The sequence below is a fragment of the Lissotriton vulgaris genome, chromosome 9 (assembly GCF_964263255.1).
Source record: "Lissotriton vulgaris chromosome 9, aLisVul1.2, whole genome shotgun sequence".
Lineage (NCBI taxonomy): Eukaryota > Metazoa > Chordata > Amphibia > Caudata > Salamandridae > Lissotriton > Lissotriton vulgaris.
In genome coordinates, this window is record NC_141697.1 from 1,080,254,490 (window position 1) to 1,080,277,976 (window position 23,487).

General features: G+C 42.7%; 1 protein-coding gene across 1 annotated transcript in view; it reads right to left on the reverse strand.

Moving 5' to 3' along the window:
- Positions 1 to 20,692, reverse strand: part of CFAP20DC (CFAP20 domain containing) — a 1,688,800-nt gene extending 1,668,108 nt beyond the window's left edge. Inside the window, exon 1 of the mRNA XM_086939066.1 lies at positions 20,585 to 20,692. The gene's annotated coding sequence lies outside the window, so the exon portion shown is untranslated. The remainder of the gene's footprint in view (positions 1 to 20,584) is intronic.
- Between the last annotated feature and the right edge of the window lie 2,795 nt (positions 20,693 to 23,487).

Genomic DNA, 23,487 nt, shown 5'->3' on the forward strand with positions numbered 1-23,487 from the left:
AGTCCTGGTAGAGTGGCAAAGTGCATCAGGCTTTATTAGAGGCTTCAGAGAACCAAAATGGAAAATAAATAACTGACGTGACTCAAGAGAAATGAGACCGCAATTTATGAAAAATAGAGTGTATTTGTATCTGAATTTAGATACCAAAACGAATACAATAGCATACATGTAACCAGAGTTATAGATTTTTGAAGTAATATTGAATCAGTGCAGTAAAATACATAGAAAAGATAACATTGCTGTCAATGGCAAAAAGGACTAGTGACAATCGGTCGCTTGCAGGTAGAGTTACGTTGCACTCTCACATGGTTACGGTAATGTGGACCCCAGGACCAGGCCACAACAGTCAGATCAATTTTAGATAGCCCATGGAGTCCAAGTGCAGAGTAGTCCTTGGTGAAAAACAGGAGCCGCGCGGGTGCTGATTTTTTGCTTACACAGTGTTGCAAGAAACAGAATGCAAAAAACACAACAGATAGACAGATGCTGAAGTTGGATGATGGTTACAAGGTGTTCCCTGAAGATGTAGCATTGAGTGTGGGGGTCGGTTACCAGATTGGTGACCAACAGCCTTCAGGGCAGGAGAGACTACAACTCCTACAGTGTACTGGACCACCTACATTTTGGTGATCCCACAGAGGGTCCCATGGCTAGCGATTCTGTGGATCCGGCGAGTGTTTTTAACTGCAGTTTGAAGGGGACTAGTGCCACTAGTCCAGGAAGTCTAAAGTGCTTCTGGCTTCCACACAGGTCCCTCTCTTTGAGAGTGCTGAGTTTTAGTCAAGGATGAAAGTCATTCACTCAGTTTCAGGTCTGGTACCACAGGGACAAAGTATTCCTATTTTGCTTTGGTGCTGTGGGCAAAGTCCTGTTGTCAGTAACACAGGTCTCCCCTTTGTCTTTCCTTCATGCAAGCTGTTTAGATCTGAGGTTCTGCTGCCAGGGGTTCTCTTAGGGGAGTTTGCGTTGTGGGAGTTAGTAGCCAAGGGTAGATACTTGCCCATGAGGAGGGTGTAGATCATCTTTTTTTACCCAGAACTCTCTATTCTGGAACTCCAAATGTTGGTAGAAATCAAACAGTGTTGTACAGATCAGGCTGCATACCCTGGAGATGTGGCCAGCCTTCTGGGGGTGTACACCTCCATGCACAATCCTGCTAATTTTCCATCTTCACAGGTGCACTTGTGCCTGGGGCAGGGAAAGGGCCTCCACTCGGATTCAGGACTGATGCATATCAGAGATGATACAGCCACAAGATTCCTGTAATGGGTGAGAAGGCATGTTGTTTGCTACCAATTATGACATTTTAGTAATACCATAATGGAGTTGCCAATCTCAAGAATGCCCGGTTGACAGTTCATGTTATCCTATGGATCACTCATACTTTCCATTATGGAACACCACTACAGGGACGTATAGGCTTGCACTTGTATATCCTCACCTTTAATATACTGAACCCTGCCTCCTAGACTGAGGAGGCCTTCCTTAGGAGTGTCTGACATATATTATAGGCTGTGCATTTGACTGTGCCACACATATTGAGGGCACAGTCGAGTTCGAGCAGTTTGCACTGCTCCTGCAGTCTGTAATTGCAGTCCTGCTGTCAGTAGTTTGCTTGGGTCACCCAGGATGGCACAAAACCATGATGCAGCCCTGGGGACCCTTTTACCACCTTTTAAAAAAATATATATATTTTTATTGAGAATTCATGATACACAGTGAAAACCAATTTACAAGATTAGAGGAAAGAAGACAGAATGCAAAATATACACTCAACCATCATTATAAAGGCAAAAGTAATGCGGAATCGATTTGGCTGCATACCTAAATTAATATCTGATTAAATTGATTCATTTAAATGTTAATAAACCAGTTAGATACAATATCATATATTTTTGAGACGTTTTGAGGGCCGGATTAGCTCGCTACACTCTGTTTGCCCGCCAAGCAGCCACTGGTGCCCAAATCTTCAGTCCCAGTTCTTTTGTTTTTTAACCCTTAAGTTCGTACAAGGCCGCCTCAACATTATGTATTCCTAAGAATCTAGACATCCATATTTGGATGGTTGGGGCCTCAGTATCTTTCCAGGCAGCTGGGATTAAGATATGAATAACGGCTGTGGAGATAAAAACTAAAGCTTCAGTCTTGATATTTAAATTCAGTTTACTTTCACATCCTATGATCATGAGTGTTGGGGACAGGGTTATTTTGACATCTAACAACCCCTCCCAGAATAACTCAATTTCCTTTTTAATTAATCCAAGTTTCTCACATTGATGAAACATGTGGATAATGTCAGCCGGACCTTTAGAACATCTGAGACAGTTATGATCCAGCCTCTTGCCCCAATCATAGAGCTTGGAAGGGGTATAGTACAGGTTAAATAATGTTTTGAAGTGCTGAGCTCTTAAATTGGAGGATCGTAAGACTCTTCCATCCATTATAAGGGCTCTATCCAGGTCGATATCTGGATCCTCCAATTTAGGGGCCCAGGCTGCCTCAGTTTTAACCATGTCATCCTGGTATGCCTCCACAAACAGCCTATACACTCCATTGATTCTTAAGTCTCCCCCTTCAGATAATCCAGTATGTTACACCTCTTGTTTAAAATGATGCGAGGCCTTCTTGATCTAATTGTGCGGACCATCTGAGAATATTTATAATCTTGATTACCCTGGAGGGAATACCTTTGTTTCAGGTCTTCAAGAGATCTACGCTCGTCCCCTAACATAACTTGCCCCAGTGTCAAGATGCCCTGTCGCTCCCAGTGTCTCCAACACCCGTCATTACTTAGGTTAGGAAAGAGACCAGAGTTCCAAAGTGGAGTGTGATGGTTCTATTTAGATATTTACAAGGTTTTCTGAGCTGCAGCCCAAACCCCCCATATCCCTTTGAGTATTTTATATCTGTTTTTTTGTAATACCTTCTTTCTGTTTCCCTTAGTAATACCCCGGTAGCCTCGCTGCCAAGCAACAATTCAAAAATAGAGGGGATAGCATCATGTTGGTTCGAGGTATTTGAACTATTTCCCACGGGATCAAATAATATAGTCATCTGCGTAAAGAGACAAGACCAATGATAGTATCTGAGATTTGGCAGTCCCAGGCCCCCCCTTTCCTGTGGCAGAGACATGTATTTCATAAATCTCCTGATCTTTCCATATTGCCACAGGAAATTCATGAATATAGCTTCTATTTCTTGGATAATTTTCCCCCCAATTTTAAAGGGGATCGCCCGGAATTTGCATAATACCTTGGGGAACATAGTCATTTTGATGACATTGGCACGCCCTATTATTGAGAGTTGCAATGTATCCATTCTTTTCAAATTCTCCCTCATTGATTTCATAAGAGGGATAAAATAATCTCTGATTATACGCTCTGTCTGTGCGTTAATCGTTACCCCCAGATACACCACGGAATCGACGTATCTGGAGTCAGATTTGTTTATATTCTTAGAACATAATTCCTGGGTCTTACCCACATTTAAGCAATACCCAGACTGTCTCCCGAATAGACTAGTGATTGCCTCCACTTCACGTATAGCCACGTCGGGTTCAGTAGTGATGACCGCCAGATCATCGGCATATGCCAAGATTTTTGTTTGGAAACCTTTCCTGACTACCGGTTTAATTACGGTGTTGTTCATTATCTGGCGTATTAGAGGATCAATGTATAGTGCAAATAGGATGGGTGAGCACGGGCATCCCTGCCTAGTCCCCCACGTAATATAAATCTTTCCCGAGCTCTCACCCATCATTTGAATCTTAGCGACTGGGGTGGTATACATTGCCTGAATAGCCTTCCGAAACTTTGGACCGAACCCCCTTTCTTGAAGCACCCTCCAAAGAAACTCCCATCTGACGCGGTCAAAGACTTTCTCTGCGTCGAGAAGCATCATTGCGACCCCCCCTCCGCGGCAGCATGGATATCGAACAGCGTGATCGCTCGTCTGATGTGGTCTGTGGTTCCCCTACCGGCGATAAATCCATGCTGCCATGGAGAGACCAGGGTCGCAATGATCCGTCCCAAACGGGCAGCCAAGATCTTATGGTATAATTTATTATCTGCATTTATCAGGGATATCGGCCTGTAGGAGCCGAGGTTTTCCTTGGGCTTCTCCTTTTTATGAAACACCACGATGTTGGCGCTCATCCAAGACCCCGGAATTATGCCTATGTTTATTATACCATTAAATAGGTCTAACAAAAGTAGGGATGTTTCCTCAAATACACATTTATATAATTCCAGTGGTAGACCATCGGGGCCAGCAGCCTTCCCTGCAGCTAGATCTTGTATGGCCTCCGAAAGTTCGCCCGAGGTGATGGCTTGATCTAGAAAAGGGGACCCTTTTATCACATATGCCCTGGGTACCCCATATACCATATACTAGGGACTTATAAGGGGTAATGTCTTGGCCAATTTAGGATTACCAAGTTAAACATAACAGTTTAGGGAGAGAGCACAGGCACGGGGGTCTGGGCAGAGTCATAACCAACAGCATTTAGAGCAAAAAGGGGAGAACCATACAAAAAGGAGCACTTTCCTAAAATGGTCATCTGTTCCTTTGAGCACAGGGAGTCCCAGTACTATCTGGAACAAGGCTACACTAACTTTTCTGATCAAAAAGATACTTCTGGGGATGACATCCAGGTAAATGAGATGCTAATCTGCAACTTCACCTTACCTGCAACGTTCCAGCAAAAGGCATTTGTGGCCTAGATTGAGGCATATGTCAAGACCAGCAGCAAGTCGATTTACTTCAAGGAGGCTTTTGCCTGACATGAGCACTGAACTGTTGCTACCCTCCACATTGGAAGAAATAAGAACACGATTAGCCCACAGCACCACTAAATCTACTGGGCCACTAAAATGCATTCAGCCCAGTGGATTATGTCATACTAATCCTGCAGTTGCCACAATTCAGGGGCTTTCATCTGGGCCTAAATTGACTGCATCATTTTAGACACTTACATTTACATTACTTCTTTACTTCTAGGGGGAGGACACATTTCAAGGCTGCTGTGCCCTTCACAAAGGAAGTTCATCATCTTCTTGCAGCTTGCTCCTTCAACCTTTGTAGTCTTCTAAATGTAATTCTTCCCTTTATGCACTTTATTCAATTGTATTATAACAATGCAGGCAAAATGCAGCTAAAGGAGAAATAATCGGCTTCTGCTGCTGTACTCATTTGCCTTAATGATGAGTAGGCTACAATTAATCTTTGCATTGACATACATAAATTGATAATGAATCATCAAAATCAGTGATCCTGCTGGAACTTCCACTAAAGTGTATGGCATCATTCTGTCCTCCAAAACTCTGCCAATGGTCAACATCAGCAGCACTGGTGAAAAATCTTGGCATCAATTTTGACGGAAAACTTTCTATAATCCTAAACATAATTGCCATGTCCAGGAAAGATTTTCCAGTTTCATTAACATATCGTAAAAACACTTATTTCCATAACTGACCTACACATAGCGCTTTAGATCCATCATTGCCTTCGTGCTAACTAGGGAATTTACAGACATAGCTTGTATGCAGGGTTCCCCACTTATCTGTTGACTCAACTGCAGTGCCCACAGAATGTGATATCATGAAGACCTCTCCAGTTGAGCCACAGAGGATAAAGCAACACTAAACTGGTTAATAATTATTGAGAGAATGGAATGCAAGACTTTATGCACGGCCCATCAAGCCTCTTTCTTTCTTTCTTTATTTGTGATTTTATATAGTGCGAACAAGACCCAAAAGGTTATCTGAACGCTTTCCATAAGAAAAATTACTAGCACATAGAAGCAGGTTCCAAAAGAGCAGTGAGCTAGGTTTCATTGCCTGACAACAACTTGAACAGTTACATCAATTTTAAAAAACACTTGTACCTGAAAATATTTCTAAAGAACTCAATATCATGTCGGGAAGTGATGCATATCTCAGATATGCGTAGACAGTCAAACTAGCAAGGCATGTTCATCATACAAGACTTTATAGACAAATCATGGCCAAAAACAGCTTGAAGTGGGCATCCAGACATCTAGTCTGCATCTTTGGTAGCCGGGAAAGACACACTGACTTGAAGCCTCTGCCAGTCTTGCCCAGGCTCACTTGGCTTCCATACTGTCAGGGAAGAGGGGTCCAGCAAAGTTGTATCCAAGCAGCAGACAGTTCTAAGCGAATTATGGCATATAATATGACTAGGGCTTCCAGTTTTTCATATTTATTGATTTTTACTGATAAATAAAGACAGAAAACTATGTGTTTCCTGTCTGTATTTATTTTTAAAAGTGGAAAAATACTGAAAATGATGCTTTTTGTAGCAGACTTTCCCTGTTGTTTTTCATGAATTCCAGGCAAAAGCGAAGCAGATAGACAGTTTGCGGAGTTAAAAAGAGGATGAGCTTTCCTTAAATACAGGTATAAGTTAACATATATTTGTAGTGTAACGCTAATATGCACCTGTAGGTGTAGTGTTTTGTTATATGTGGCTACTTAATTTGCTAAAACGTGACAGGCGTCGACATATGAGTGAATGTCTGTGAGTTAAATACATGTTGAAAGATACCACTTTACGACTCCATTTATTCTCAAAACACAAAATAAATATGGATAAATGCCAATAAGATGGGGAAAAAAAATATGGATAAATACAGATGGAAATGTTAAAAAAATACCATACAACCGGGAGCACCAAATATGATGAAACTATACATATATATATATATATATATATATATATCAGCAAAATCTTCAGACCTCCACTCACAGCGGCGAAAGAAGAGACAGACCCCACGCTCTCCAGGCAAGATGTTTATTTAATCCTTGTGCCTTCCAAAATGCAACGTTTCGACTACTAACGTAGTCTTGTTCACACACCACATTGCACAAAGTGGAAACTTTTTTTATATCTTAAGCAGTGAGGACACACCCTTCCGGGTCCCACCTCCAAACGTGAGTCACATGGTTAAACTTATAAAAAAAAACAGAAACAAAGCCTTAATTAAAGGAACAGTGCACTGTGTCGCTATGTATATGTAACATTTGTTGCATGTCTAAATAAAAACATTCATGCAAGCCTATTAACTTGCTCACATAGATCACTCCGTGATTCTGTACAAGTAGTTCTATATACAGTGGCATTATAGCTGAATGTTTAAAAAATATAACCGCATGAATGCGCAAAGATTTCTTATGGGGACAATATTGTGCATGAATGCATTGTATTAATCACATAAATATATATATAGATATAGATATAGATATATAGATATTACCTACTGGCGGTCGCCAGTAGGTAGTTATAGTTAGGATTTTTTTTCAATGTTAAATCTCAAAATTCTATTTGGAATAACTTTGGCGCCGGTTGACAAATCAGCCTGAAAATGTCCTCAAAATGGCCTCACGGCGCCCGGTCCTTCCCTGAAAGTTTGGGGGGGATTTGTCAAGCGGGGGCCGAGATAAAAGGGGGTCCCAAAACGTGTTTTCCCCATGTTGATTTCCATAGGGCGGTCGAACTCACTTTTAGCCTGAACGGCTGAATGGATTTCCACCAAACTTGGCAAAATTGTAGGGACTGGTAGCCCAATGTGCCTTTGCTATGTCTCAAGATATGTGCTCCAGTGGATTTTGAGTAATTTAGGTTCAAAAAAATATATATATCTATAAGCGCGCCCCGGTACGCGCACCGGGGAGCGCACCGGGCTCGCCACGCGACTTGCGCACGGAAATCTGATTGGCTGTCGGGTGTCTGTAAACATTCTAAACAGTCCGGAGCGGCCGCCATCTTGTGTCTCGGTAGGATCGAGACACAAGAGGTGGCCAAAACAAAGGGGGAAATGATGATAAGGGGGCAGGGTAGACGCCCCCTGATCCCCTAGGTTTGATGTGGGGGCTATAAAAAGGCCTCGCGGGGCAAAAAAATATATATATATTTTTTTCGATTGTCGCGGAGGGAGCGCCCGGTACGCACACCGGGGAGCGCACCGGGAAGCGCACAACAGAGAAAAGGAATGCCAGAGTTTAAAAAATGTTGGTAATATTTTATAAATGGGAGGTAGTTCTGAAAAGAACTTTTTTTATATTCTTTTTGTTGTTTTATATTTTTTTATTGTTTTTCTGATTTTTTTTTATTTTTTGGTATTTTTGAACAATTTTATATTTTTGGGTTTTTTTTTAAGGGAACAAACAAAAAACAGGGAATTGGAAATGGCTCAACAGGAGCAAAAAAAAGAAAAGAATTACTGTTTTCTATCCTTGCTGCATTTGTGGTTGTCTAAAGCATTATTTATTAAGGTGACGCTAAGTTCACCATAGCATAATGTTTTGCCACAGAAAATGCAAAGAAATTTGAGCTTGCCAAATTTTGGCTGAATATTTGGCACCATTTGGCGTTCTTCAGGACCAGAAAGTGAGGGTACTGAAGAGGAAGTGCTGGCCACAGGGGGTGGGTTGTTCCGAAGTTCCTGGACTTCAGCCTGGGCTAAATTATTGGGATGCCACCTCTCCATGTGGCGGATCATGGTATAATTACCAAAAGAATATTTCTTTGAGGGATTGCCCCTGGAGAGAACTTTGTCACAAATAAGACAGGTGACTTTGGGGGCGTTCACCTTTTTTTGGTTATCTGGAAAAGAAAAAAATTGCCAAATGAAGTGCACTTTAACGTGCCTTTGTCTTGGTTCTTCTGGGAGGAAGCGCCTTCGTTGTTGATCCTCCTCCTTTTCTTCCTCCTCTTCTTCTTGTCCTCCAAGAAACTGTGGTGGTGGACCTTCTTTTCTTGGTGGTGAGGGTGGTGGTGGGGGTGCACCAGCTGCAGCAACAAGTGATGCCATCGTTTCCTCCAAAATAGCTCTTGCTCTCTCAATGAAGAAAGTAAGAATGAGGAAAAAAGGAGGGGGCTTTCATTATTTGGAGAAAAAAAAATGATGAGAACCAATGAAAAGTGTTATTTTCAAGTCACATGACCCGATGCGCTTACGTTACGCGCTCCGGCGCGGTTACGTTACGCGCTCCGGGCCGCGCCACGGAGCGCTTCTGGGTGCGTTTACGCAGCGCGTCATAAGATGCATCACGCGGCTACGCGATACGTTACGCTTACGCGACGCGTCACGATATTGTTTTCAATCGCGACATTGGCGCTAATGGGACGCTTCCCGTTTCGCGCACCGGGGCGCTTCAAAATACTACGCTCACCGGGGCGCGCTCCAAGACAATTTAAATATAAAAAAAAAAAAATTGAACAATTGTAAGGACTGGTAGCCCGATGTGCGTTTGCTATGTCTCAAGATATATGCTCCAGTTGTTTTTAAGAAAATTAACTTAAAAAATATATATTGGCCTACTTTGGGCTTTATATATGTTAGAGCCCAAATGTAGCCCAAATGTAGCCCAATGTAGCCCAAAGATGGCCACCAGAGACAAAAAAATACAAATGTAGCCCAAATATCAGCCAGATGTAGCGCAACTATAGCCCAATGATAGTATGTACCAGAGTGTTCTAAAGAACAACTAGAGCGCTAACAGTCTTACTTATAAAGTGAGACTTTTAGTTAGGAATTAGCATTAAAAAAACCTTTGAAATTCACTGAAAAAACCATAGGTTTCACACCAGTTATAGTTAGGAATTAGCATTTAAAAAACCTATTAAATTCACTGAAAAAACCATAGGTTTCACACCAGTTATAGTTACCTGGAAATTTTACTGACATAAAACCATTGAAATTCCCACGTTATAGTTAGTTGGACTCACTATAACTTGCGCGTGTAATGCACTGCTGATGACATCACATATTACATCACTCATGACATGGTTAGTGACATCACTCATGACATCACTGATGACACCATCCTTGTGACAGAGAGACTGACCTCCTTTCACTGTAAAGTAACCCTTGAAACACATATTAAAAAATAGAAACTAACATTTTCAAAAAAGTGGAGATACCTATACCAGTTACAACAACCAATTCAGTAATTCCACCATTTATATACACATGCACTCATTCACCAACAGTTCTATATAGTCAGTCATACATATACTCACTCATCATATGTAGTGAGACACCTATACATCCGTTAACACACCGACAGTCTTCCATAAGTTGCTCACACACATATTCACACATGCTAATAAAATATTGAACATCCATTTTTTTGCATATACAGCTATACACACACTACCACCTTACTTCTAAGGAAACTTACACATACTTACTCTCTTAAACAATCACTTATAGAAACACATACTTATTTAAACAAGAACTCTTTCAATATCTGACTGTCACATATACTCACTTATATACACCAATACTCACATATACTAGATTAAAACATATGAAGTTACTGATAAAGACACTAGTAAGACAGTCATTTACTTACTAACATATACATATACACACTAATTCACCCATACAGTCCGGCACATATGCTGTCTTCAAAACACATACAAACAGTGAGTCAGTCATTGATGCATCTGTGTGCTAAGTAACACCCCCACCAAATCATACAGACATTTATACTGATACTAAAAAAAACATTTAATAACCCATAGAAACACACATGTAGCTACTCACCAACCCATGCACCCACTTATACACAAAGTGAAACACTGATACAAACATTTAAATATTGAAACAATACTCGCTAATATATGTATTCACTATGATACAATTAATAAGCCAGTTAACCAATCATTTTTTTTTTTTAAACATCCATTAAGACACTTATTTAAACATTTATTCTTCCATAGACCTTTACATATACATATATAAAACATGTTTATTTTTCAGAAAGGCACACATTCACTGGATGGTGTCATCAGTGATGTCATGAGTGATGTCACTGACCATGTCATGAGTGATGTAATATGTGATGTCATCAGCAGTGCATTACACGCGCAAGTTATAGTGAGTCCAACTAACTATAACGTGGGAATTTCAATGGTTTTATGTCAGTAAAATTTCCAGGTAACTATAACTGGTGTGAAACCTATGTTTTTTTCAGTGAATATAGATATATATTTGGAGTTGCATTGCTGTTCGGAGTGAAATGAAAGAGCCCAAACAAGATCTCTGAGGAGAGGCTAGATCTTGAAAATGCAATTATAAACAGAGGAGAAAGTGGTGTAAAAGCAGAAAAAGAGCACAATTAAATATTCAGCTTGTATGGCCATTTTCTCTCCAAATTAGCCAGCATCTCCTGCTTTATATATTTCTGTACCAAGATAACTAAACCACAGGTGAGCAGTATAGTTGTTTATGTGATCAGAAGCAGCAAAAGACTTCCTCCATCGAATGCAGTCAATTCTAAAGATCAGGATCCTTTGGGCTCTCACTAAACTGGATAAAGGTCACATATCAGACTCACAAATAGGGTGTTTCTTATCAGCATCCTGGCTCTGCAAACTATCATTTAACTTCACTGCACAGCAATAGAGACCCGTCAATAGAAACAGGTCAGAAGCCAAAGGAAGAATAACTGGCACAGAAGGACAAACAAGGCACCGCAGGACAACCAAGGCACCGCCAGTACAAAGACTCTGCCACTCCTGGAAAGATCTCATTGGGTGGTGGGCCCAATGTGCACCACGTCTCCATCCCACACTGTACTGCAAAGCCCCTAGTGAGCTTCCTCAGATGTACTTAAGTGTCTCATGGCAATGCCTGTAGTACAACTGGCTGCATTTAGAACCCTCAGGGTCTCCACAGTTCTATGAGGGAGTTCCCAAGCATGTGCCATAGGAAAACAAGCATTTGCAATACAATACGAGATTTAGATCTATTGGCATTGTAAATGGCAATGCCTTTTATAGATTTAGATCTATTGGCATTGTAAATGGCAATGCCTTTTATAATATTAAAAAGCATCGTCATTTACAATACTAATAAGTCAAACGTCACCAAAAGTGATACCTATTGTATTGCAGAGCGCTGTGTCCCTGAAGCATGCGCCAGGCTCACCGGTAAATTTAAAATATAAATAAATAAATAAATAGAGCGTGTCTCTGAAGGAGGCACTGTGCTCACTAGCAAAGTTTTTATTAAATAATTAAACTGAGCACGGTGTCCCTAAAGCGTTAAAACTGTGTGGTTACGGTCATGCGTCTGTAAAATTGTGTGGTGAATGTAACATACCGTCCCTAAACCTCATTCGCATTACTCAACAAATGGGGAGTGACTTCGACACACCACCCACCTTGACTGAGCGCAGGAAATTAATATTTTCTACAATTCCCCTATCCCCCCGAATAAGTTAATGCTTTACTTAACACCCCACCCTTTTGCCCCTCACCACGGTAATTAGAGCAGATGGAAAAAAACGGAAAAACAGGGCAGCTCCATGCTGCTTCCCCACTGCTGCTTGATCCTAACGAGACAAGGAGACACACTGTAGTGGGCTGCTTTCCACAGTCTCCTGCTCAAAACTGCGAAACTGGTACCTGCGATGCCGACAGCTGAACTTCTTTCTCCGTGAGCTGCCCCCCAAAAAGGACAAACTCACTCTCTCCTCCAGTCCCCATTTCTACCCTGCTTCTGGACACTGTGAGAAGGGAGTAATGCGAAAAATACCGCCTCACGCTTTTTGGCAAAGCAATGGAGGAAGCAGTTCAGCAAAATGCTACCCTGCGCATTTGGGGAGGCCTCCGTAGCCACAACCAGTCATTGTCTAAGGTGGAATTAGAAAACACCCCTCCATGCCGCAGTTAGACGAGGTGGGGGAGCAGAGAGGAAATCGGAGATTCAACACCCAGTCTCATTCCAAATGTGTTTTCTACACCGGGCAAAGTAACAAGCTCTCGCCATTGCACAAAGGCAGCTGCTTGTTTATATTTGCATTGCGCTTTCACTTTAAGTGAAAGAGCAATGCAAAAATAAACACGCAGCCGCCCTTGCCAAAGGCGACTGAAACAAGCTGTCGCCATTACGCGAATAACAAAACAGTGCTTACCCGTTACTTAAAGGAGACTGTATAACGCCGCAAGAAAAAAATACAGTCCAGATGGGCCGTCCAAAAAGGAGACACAGCGGTAACAAAGAAGCCTCATTTTGAATCCGAAGCCAGAGTTTAGCATAAACTAGGACGCCAGACAATGAAAATGATGGGCTGGGCTTCAACTATACTTCTGAAATCTCCTTGATTACAATAAGCCTTGCAGAGCGAGCCGCGCGTGCGCGATGCATCGCAGGTCTGCGAGACCTAAAAAATAGAGCTTCACATGGTAAAAGCTAGAAGGTCATTAACCAGGTAAAGCTTTGAAGATCATCGGAAGTACTACTTCTCATATAAATCAAATGTCACAAAGTGAAGAAGCAGGTGCGTATTCTAATTGGCGGTATGCTCATTCCCGATTACTGCAGAATGCTGAAAATAATTCTTTGTCCAAGAAAAACTTGAAGATGTGGGTATTTGTCAACTATGTTTTCTTATGTTTCACATTTAGCAATCCAAGAGGAAATACTGTGGCAAATAAGCACTGTAAAAAAAAAATTCATCGCCACGTAATATTCCTTAAGATTTTTTGGGGTTGGTAAAATATCCCGCTGAGATGGATCATCTGTTTTTATTTGCTTTTTAGAAAATCGTTGGACTTCAGCTGCAGCTACTGTCTGTCGCTGTAAATGTAAAGTAGCATTATTCCCTTTCCTCCTTGGTTGCGTTTTGAAACATTACAAGGTGGTCAGCTAAAACGCAGTTGCTATGTTTGTATTGCAGAACAGTATCATGTTGCATTTATCATGTTTATGTCCAATACGATTGTTTGCAAGAAGGTGTTTTGGAAATTAACAAGCTTATTGGTTTGCTAAACAAGTAGCCTTTTAGTGCTCCCTTTTTACATACTGTCAAGCTATGAAATTGTGTGCTTTTATTTTCTGAAACATTATAAAAGATGTGCTCTTTAGGCAGGAGTTAACTCACTGATTCTACTAATATACTAGTGAGGGCTAGAAGCTGATTGGCACTTTTGTATTTGGGCTTGTTAATTGTGATCTGACTATTGCTAATGTGCTGTGGCTATTTGATTTTTTAAGGCACATTGCCTTATTACATTCAATAAGGAGTTTGGCTTACGATTCTAACTTTCTACTTTCTGTAATTAATTTGAGATTCAAATAAATCTATAACTGAGAACTGGAAGAGGGCAAGTTGTGTACATTTTTCAGTAATGGCCTTGGCTGGATATTTAAGCACAGAAATCTCTCTTTACTGGAAATTGACACTCTTAGATGTTATCTGAGTTGGAGCATGATTCCCAGTACATATGGTTTGGGGTTAAGGACATCAGGTTTAAATGTTTATTTTGTCCTATTGACAAGTAGGCCCAACCCCCTGCAGCACTTTCTCTACCAGTTCACAGTACCACATTACGGATCTGTGAAAGAGCACTGTTTGCAGTTAAAGTAATCTGTTTATCCATATGCCCATGCTGTTCAAACTTGTGTGTCTGGTTCATTAATGCTAAGTCTTTATTGCTAGGGTGAGTGTTTTAATGAAATGCTGTGAGTTCGGCTTGCTGTACCAATAGTGGTTCCAGTTTATAAATGTGCACACACATTTGAAAAGTTTAACAAGTTGAGGTTACCTATAATGCTCCTAGAAAGCCCTCTGATTAGATGGAAATACTTGCTGAAGCTTGAAAGCAATATTGATGATTCTTTGCTTTCAAAATAAAATGTACACAAAAAGTGCAACTAGAAGAAAAACATTTTGCCAAACTGCAATTTTAGGTACCATTTCTTTGAGGCATCATTTAGTAAAATGTGTTTGATACATGCTAGTGTAAACAAAAACAAATAATAACATAAGATTAGTGTAAAACCAGTGTTGGCAATATTCTGGGTCTTGAGCTAATCACAATCCATTTGGTTTGTCAATGCACATTTTGTTTCAATATAATTTCTGTAAAACTTTATTGTTGAACCTACTGGGCCTCACCATTGTACCACAAAAAAATTGGCTAAAAGAAAAAAAGTTTTTCATTTCAAAAACCACCTTGCCATAGTTGTCCCTGGCATGGAAGGAAAGTACTTTGTGCACCAATGTGCTCCTTGTGAAAGAGCAGAATGCTGACTCTCACAGTGAAGTATATATAGATATAGGAATCTACATATACAGATACACACACACACACACACACATATGTGTATATATAATTTTTAACAAAATCTTGGTCTCACAGTTAGGTGCCAATTATTAAAGAAAGCTACAAAAGAGCATCCTTAGCTGTGCTTGCATTAGTGCAGATTTACAATTTCAATTAATTCACAAGAAGTTAGAAAGAAGGCCTGGAAACTGTACTCATACAAAAAGTTGCGAACTACGTTGTTTTTTCGTGAGCAAATATGCATGTGTATGTTTGCTAATGTGAAAATCTTCTGAGCATTTGCTTGTTCACTTTCCCTACTGCCCTTTTCCCCACCATGGAAATAAGTTGTACTTCTGTCATTATCAGGAGTACATTTCCAACCAAGTAACAAGTGTATTTTTTTTTACAAGAGAAGTAGATTGATGAAGCATCCCGTCCCATGGACAAGCAGATATATGTTTTTTAATTTCTCACCCTGCGGCGCCCAACCACACAATATGTAAAGTAAATAAAAAAACAACCACCACCATGTGTTACTTGTAAACATACCAAAAAGACCTATGGCTGTATGCAATAAAAACCAGCGGGCCTCATCTTGATGAAGGACGTTTTATTTTTAATGTAAATGCAAGCATGACGTATTCTGACATGGAAACCTAACACGTATTAAATAAATCAGTTTCAAAGTTGAAACTGTTGCATGAACTCATAGATTTTACAAGGAAACAAAGATCGTGTGCCCACAGGTCCATCTTTAAATGGGAGCTGCATAAACGCATAAGTATGGACATTTATGATTACACCAATCAAATTCAAGTAAAGGATAGCCACTTGATGCGGATAGGTGAGGCGTACTCACTAAATATTTATAAAGGAATTTCAGTCTTATAGCGGGGCGCAAGAGGCAGGACTCAAGTCGTATCCTTCTCAAGTTCATTTCACCTATTGACATCGCGCGCACATCCCGTCACATTCAACCCAGTTCCCACCCCATTACCCGACTCAAACACTCACCCACTGCTCTCACTTCCAATTCCATCCCCAATCCAACACTGGACATGATCATCTCCACCCTCCTACAAGTCAAGGAAGAGCTCCACACCATCAAAGAACTTCTTCTCACACACCCCAGGCACCCACTACCCTACACTTCCCCGCCCAACAAGGACTCCATTCGCCCCTCAAACCGTTCCACCCTGCTCTCCCCGCGCTGGCCCTCTATCCCTGATCGCAAGGCCACTGGCCGTCCCCGTCGCACCCTAAACACCCTCTCGGGCCGAGACTTACACAATCTACTCTGCTCTTATGGCCCAGGTCCCACAAAACGCCCACCCACAACACACCTCCCCATACCCACGATTCTCACAAATCCCCTCAGGCCACCCACACTGAACGACAGAAGTTCTGTCCCCTGTAATCTCAAAAATATCCCCCTCTCCTTAGAACATTCTCCCACCCTCCTCACCCCTAGACTAAAGTGTATCCTGCTCAACTGCAGATCGGCCCGGAGACACTCCTCTGGCATCGCGGAGTTCATCTTATCAAGGGGCATTGATCTAGCCATTCTGACTGAAACGTGGTTAACTGAAACATCCACACCTATAATGGACATACTAGTCCCCCCCAACTATCTCATTATTAGACTCGACAGGAATGGCAAGACGGGCGGGGGAATCGCATGCATCTACAGGAGCAACCTAGCTGTCACTGAAGGCCCCTCCCCCTCCCTCTCCTCCTGCGAACTCATCTGCCTTGATATTACTAGTGAGGGCAAACCTGTGTGCTCCCTTCATGTTATTTACCACCCACCCGGTGACAACTTCATCTTCTCCCAACAACTAATGGACACGATATCCACCAACGCCGGTCGACAGCTCAATCAAATTTACCTGGGAGACTTCAACCTCCACTGGAATGACCAGAAAGACACTGTGGTGAAGAGCCTTAAGACTTTCCTCGACGCGCTTGACCTCACCCAAATCTGCAACGGTCCGACACATGAAAAAGGCTCTATCATTGACCTTATCATCGCCAAAGAAGACTCTACCCAACTAGTCGCAATCGAACCATGTGACTGGTCAGACCACCACATCATCACCTTCTTCATCAACGAAAAGGTCAAACTTAACCCGGCGCAACCTGCCAAAACCAAGATTTGGAAGAGGGACCTGAAGAACCTTAACCCAAAGTCCTTGCCTGCCCACACAGGCAGTCTCCTTCTTCCCCCGACGGGCGTCTCTGATGTGCATTCATTGACCAACCTCTACCTAGACTCCATGTCTACAATAATCAATGAAGCCGCACCCTTGCAATTGAAGAGAGTCTCCACCAAGAACTCGAACCCATGGTACGATGGCAGACTCAATGAAGACAGATGTGTGATGCGCTTAGCTGAGCGCGCGTGGAGATCGGACCCCTCAGCACTGAACCTTAGAACGCTTAAGAGTAAGAGAAATGCTTACTTCAGAAAAATCAAACGCTCGAAATCAATATTCTTTAGCCAACAGCTAGATCAAGCTAAAAACCGACCAAAAAAACTGTTCGAGTTAGTCAAAACCCAAACCAAAACGCAACCTCCACAACCCAACAACTTAACAAAGGCTATCCCAAGTTGCGAAGACTTCTCTGCTTTCTTCAAGCAAAAGAACGACACTATAAGAAGCGATCTCAACAAGGATGTAAGTCGATTCTCCGGCTCCATATGCATAACTAACACTCATGCTAAAAACAACGCTTCATGGACGTCCTTCGACACCTATTCCGAAGAATCAATTCACAAACTGCTGGTCACCTTGAAACCCGCCAATCATCACACAGACCCCCTACCTGCCAATGCTGTTAAAGTCCTCACCCCCCGGTTCCTCCCACTCTGGACTAAAATCATCAACTGTTCCCTGCAACAAGGGCTCATCCCAGACTCCCTCAAGATTGGGCAAGTCACGCCTATACTCAAGAAACCCACAGCTGACCCGGCCGACCTAAACAACTATCGTCCTATCACCAATATCACCACTCTAGCAAAACTGTTAGAAAAATGCGTACAACTCCAACTAACAAAACACATTGAACAGTTTGACCTCCTCAACTCTCACCAATCCGGATTCAGAGCAAAGCATAGCACGGAAACGGCCATGACACACATAATAGATGATGCCCTCCAAATCCTTGATCACAATGAGTCTTGCCTCCTCATCCTTCTTGACCTTTATTCAGCATTTGATACGGTCAAACATGAGAATCTACTGGAGCTCCTAAATACCAGAATGGGCATATCCGGGACGGTTCTCAAATGGTTCACGTCCTTTCTGCACAACCGTTCTCAGAGGTTCAAGATCAACAACGCACTGTCCTCGCCTGTGCCAGTAACACTGGGCGTCCCGCAAGGTTCCTCCCTATCCCCCACATTGTTCAACCTCGTCATGGAACCACTCACCACCTTGCTTCAATCTTCTAAGGTACATTTCCATATGTACGCCGATGACACTCAGCTCTACCTCAAGCTTCAATCCCCTGAAGACATCAAACTGTTGAATGCCACACTAAGAAACACCCAAGCTTGGCTGGCCGACAATCACCTCAAACTAAATGCTCTGAAAACTGAGTTCCTTCTGATCTCTCCTCCTGCGAAAAAGGCCATCACCCAAACCTGGCTCAATCATCTAACCGCACTCAATGTCCAACCCACCATCGTAGACTCAGCGAAATCCCTTGGCATCACATTGGACTGCAATCTCGACATGCAGCAGCATATTAGCATAGCAACTAAAGGAGCCAACTTCCAAATCAACACGCTGAGAAAACTCAAACCCTTCCTACCACCCAAGGACTTCCAAACTGTGGTACAAGCCTTAGTCATTCCTCGCATAGACTACGGAATTGTGGCTCTCAGCGGGCTCCCCCTGACAACAACGGCTCCCCTGAGAGCCTCCCTGAACGCGGCCGCGAGACTCATCACTGGCTCAAGAAAACACTCGCATATATCCCCTGACTTAAAAGCCCTGAACTGGCTGCCTATTGAAGCCAGAATTCAGTTGAAAATTGCCTGTATGACACACTCGGCCGTACACCACAAGGCACCCAACTACCTCTCTCATAAGCTGACCATATCAGGAGGCTCAAGATCCAACAGAAGCACAAACACTCTCCTCCTGAAACCACAGAGATTCCGGAAGGAAAAAACATACAAACGCTCCTTCTCTGGAATGGCACCTAGGATCTGGAATGCACTCCCGCCAGAAACCAGGCTTATCCCGTCCACTATACTCTTCAAGAAAGAGGTGAAGGCCATCCTTATGGCTAAATACACCTGAACACTATTGATACTGGAACAATGACAGTATTTGGCTCCCACATTATCGGCTGTCTGAATACTTATCTATGTCAGTCCATTTTTTTTTGTCTGCTTCTGGATCTAATTCATTGCACGGATGCTATACTATTGATTTCCAACTTGTTTATTGGGTTGAACACTAGGACTTGAGTGCCTCAATAACCTGCAACGCACCCACTACTGACTACTACTATGCGTTCAACATTGTGTTTACTCACCCTCTGGGGTGCTATAATCTTATCCGTTTAGACATTGTACTGCTTCCATATTATTGTTTCTTGATTGTTATTACTCTGTATACTCTTGTATGATTGATACCCTATTTTTGCAACTCACTGTCTACGGAAACTCATATTGATTTAAGAGTCTTGTTTATCCTACCTACTGTCTCTGTAAAGCGCTCTGATATCTGCAAAGATCTTGTCCGCGCTATATAAAACTTTAAAAATAAATAAATAAATACTGTTTATTTGAGCGGTAATGGGGTGATATTTTTATTTTGGGTTGCCACTCCAAACAGAGGCAATTAGGAAATATAAACAAGCCTCGTCCTCTCAATGACAGCCGTAGAAGCTTGGGTGTTTAGCGACCAACAAATATGAATTACAATCTGGAAAAGTTTCACCTTTAAAAAAACAAAGTTAGGTGGAAATATTTACTAGGTCGAGTGTTCCTAGAATTAGGCTGGAAGGGAAGAGATTCAACAATGTATTATGTTTAGGCCTGCTGCCAACCCCAAGAACTTCAGAATGAAACATAATGGCTCCCTGTCTCGCTTCAGAGCACGTATTTTACCACGGAAAAAAACCTTACAGAGAAGCAGGGGCCACCGTGCATGTGTGCACAATGCATGCATTCGTACGCAGCCTGCAAATGCATCGCACAAAGCCTGCTTGCAGCAATAAACTACTACTTAAATGTTTAACAAGGGAGTTGTTTACCAATTCCGCCAGGTCCCATAAGCAACCAGCCTGGCCTAAGTCCTGTGACCTTTTCCTGTTGCGTGATTCGGTGTCACTGTCTATACACGTAACAGGCAGGTACTGCTATAAAAGCAGTTCTCACATGCAGGCATTTTGCTCCCAGAAGGAAGTCATCCACCAGGATGCAGCAACAAACAGATATAAATTACGCAGAGGGACATCACTATGTGCGGAAATATAAATAACTTACACGGTTAAACTGCTCAATCAGGAGACCCGGCGAACGTCCTTTCTGTGTGTGTTTCCCATTCCCTCCACCATCAACTTAGAAGAGAAGGTCAAACAACCAATGAGATCGTGAGTTGAGATGAGCCGCAAAGACTTCTGGATACGCAGGTGCCAGTCTCTATGGCGACCGGACGCTGTTTTGCGGCCAGGAGGCGGGGTATGCTCGGTGATTGACAGACAGATGGTTGCACCTGTTAGGGACTGGCGCTAGTGGAGCTTGTTGTTTCAGAGGCGTCTGAAAGATGTGTGGGCGGAGACGGGGCGTGTGACAGTTACTGCTTTCCTTTCCTTCAAGCTGGAACTCCGGTCCCAGAGCGGGAGAGATACTTTGTTCGTGGCGGGTCGAGAGAAAGAAAGTCTGAACTGAACTGTAAAGTCTTGTCACAAGCTGTCGTGTTGCCGACCATTTGTACACTAAGCCAGCATAGAGCCACACCAACCTTTCTGTGATTGTTTAGCACTCTTAAGGAGCAAGGGACTAAGCACATCGTAGAGTGACTTTTCATAATTAGTGAAACAGCATTTGGCTGTGATTAGGCGCGCAACGCCCACTGGGCTGAGGGCTTAAATCTCACCCCCCACGTCAGGGTCTATGGGCTGGGCTTGGGATGTCGACTTTTAGGGCAAAGAAATATACAAGTTTTCATTTGTTGTCCTAAAGCTATTTACATACTCCAAAAGCGCCGGTTTGCCTTTTCGAATGCTTTCTGTAACCGCTGCTGCTCTTTTTTTGTGAACATCGCTACCCCCTGTCTATCCTTACTGACAGATCAATGAAGTCGAAACCGACTAGGGGGCATTTGTTAAGGAACAGCAGGGGTAACATTGGCCCATTTCTATTCACTAACAAACAACAGGATGCTAGAAGCACTCGCACAACAATAAAAGACGGAAGTCTCCATCAGACAATAATGAAAAAGACAGGATGTTCCTTGCCTTCATATAGATACATGGATACAATATGGTGTATGGCCTTGAACGTACATAGGAGTTTGTCCAATTTGACACCAGCTATAAGGTGAAGCACAATGTGCATCCATATTTGACAAGCATTGGCAGAGGTGAGCCAATACATTAACACGTAGAGCTGAGAGTGGCTGGACTCTAAATAAACTGCACCATCCAAGCCCAGAAAAAGTTGATTATGTAAACTGTGCAACAAACATCTTATAGAAATATGAGAGAGACTCTGCAAAATCCCTTTAAAATGTAGAAGCTGGCAATGAGCAGGCAAGCTTAACTTAGACGGGTTTGTAAAGTTTTTTAAAACACCAACAGTGCTTTAAATGGGCCGGTACTCACCGGTTCGGAGTACCGGCACTTCTTAGATTTGTCACTCTGAGTACCGGCACTTCTCTTCTGCCAGACGAGAGTACCGGTACTCATGACAAGGGAGGTCACTGGCTTAGAGTGCGAATGAGAAGGTGGGGACGTTTGTGTCAGCCAAGGCGCCACTTCTGTAACCCCCATCTGAGCCCCTGCTGAGCTAATCGGCAGGGCTCATTTGAATAATGTGAGGTGCTCACGGTCACACTGTGCTAGACAAAGCAGGGTGGAGATTCATTTTACCTGCTAGTGTGCGCGCGTGATTTTCAAAGCGCAGCACTTCAGAAAGTGAAAAGTACTTTAAACATATACATTTTAGCAGTGGCAAGGGCGGCGATTCTCACACTTCCTGCACTTTCTGGATCAGATGGTTAATGCCCAGACAATGCGATTTGGTTACTAACAAATGTTTTTTTTTGTAGAAAGCGCACATACAATAATAATAATAATAATATGAAATGTATAATGCGCTCAGCTTACCCAGGGGCGTCCCGGTGCAACAGACCAGAAGGAGAGACTCAGCTAATCACTACTGTGGAAACAAGTGGGTCTTAAGAAGTTTCCTAAATGGTAGGATCTTGGGTTCTGAGCGAATCCTGAGGGGCAGAGAGTTCCAAAGAGACGCCACCTGCACAGAGAAACGCCTGCCCCCAGAACGAGCTCTTCTTACTCTCGTTGACTGCAAAAGGTGTTTTTGGTCCGAGCGCAGCAGACGTGGGGGTTTATAAGGACGGGCCATATTAGCAAGGATAGGGGGGCCTTTGCCATGTAAAATTTTGTGGGCTGTACATAGCGCTTTAAATTTCACCCGCTCCTTCACGGGGAGCCAGTGAAGCCAGTGAAGCGCTTTGAGGGCCGGAGCAGCAGACTGCCTTCTGGGAACATCCATACCGCGCATTCACTGATGACCTCCATGTGAGGAAGTAATTCTGAAGGGCTGCGAGCCACTGCATGGTTGCCAGTTTACCTTGCAACCGGCTTGAGCAAGTGCTGTCCTCCTCATGTTTCTTCTGACGAGTATGGGTGCGCGGTGACTCCCTCCGGCTGGAGGTATGTGTTATGTTGTGCAGTTTACCATGCATGTCTTCCCTCTAGGTTCTGGTCTCGCTTTCCAGGACTCTGCTTAGAATAGGAATGTTTCTCTGTTCTTAGAATAGGAATGTGTATTGTGTTCCAGGTCAGTTACGACCTGGAGCTGTTTGTGGATGAGGCTATTAAACCGGACTGAACAACCTTTCTCCGTTTCCTAATTACTTTATTTGTGGAAACACCACATTATTATTGGCGACGATCCTACCTCTCAAAAGCCTCAACACACAGCTGTCTCCATTCCGAACGTCCTCCCCAGCGGCCGTAAAACAGAAAGGAAGCGTAGTCTTCCCAGCGACAGATCCGACGAAAGGAAAAGATAGAAAACTCCTTGGTGCGGTGAGGAGCAAGGCGGGAGGATAATTAAAATAAAAGGGGACTTTAAAAAAAAATAGAAAACAAACAACGCACTTTGATTTAAGGCTTAGGCCGTTAGAAGTGCTCGCGCTG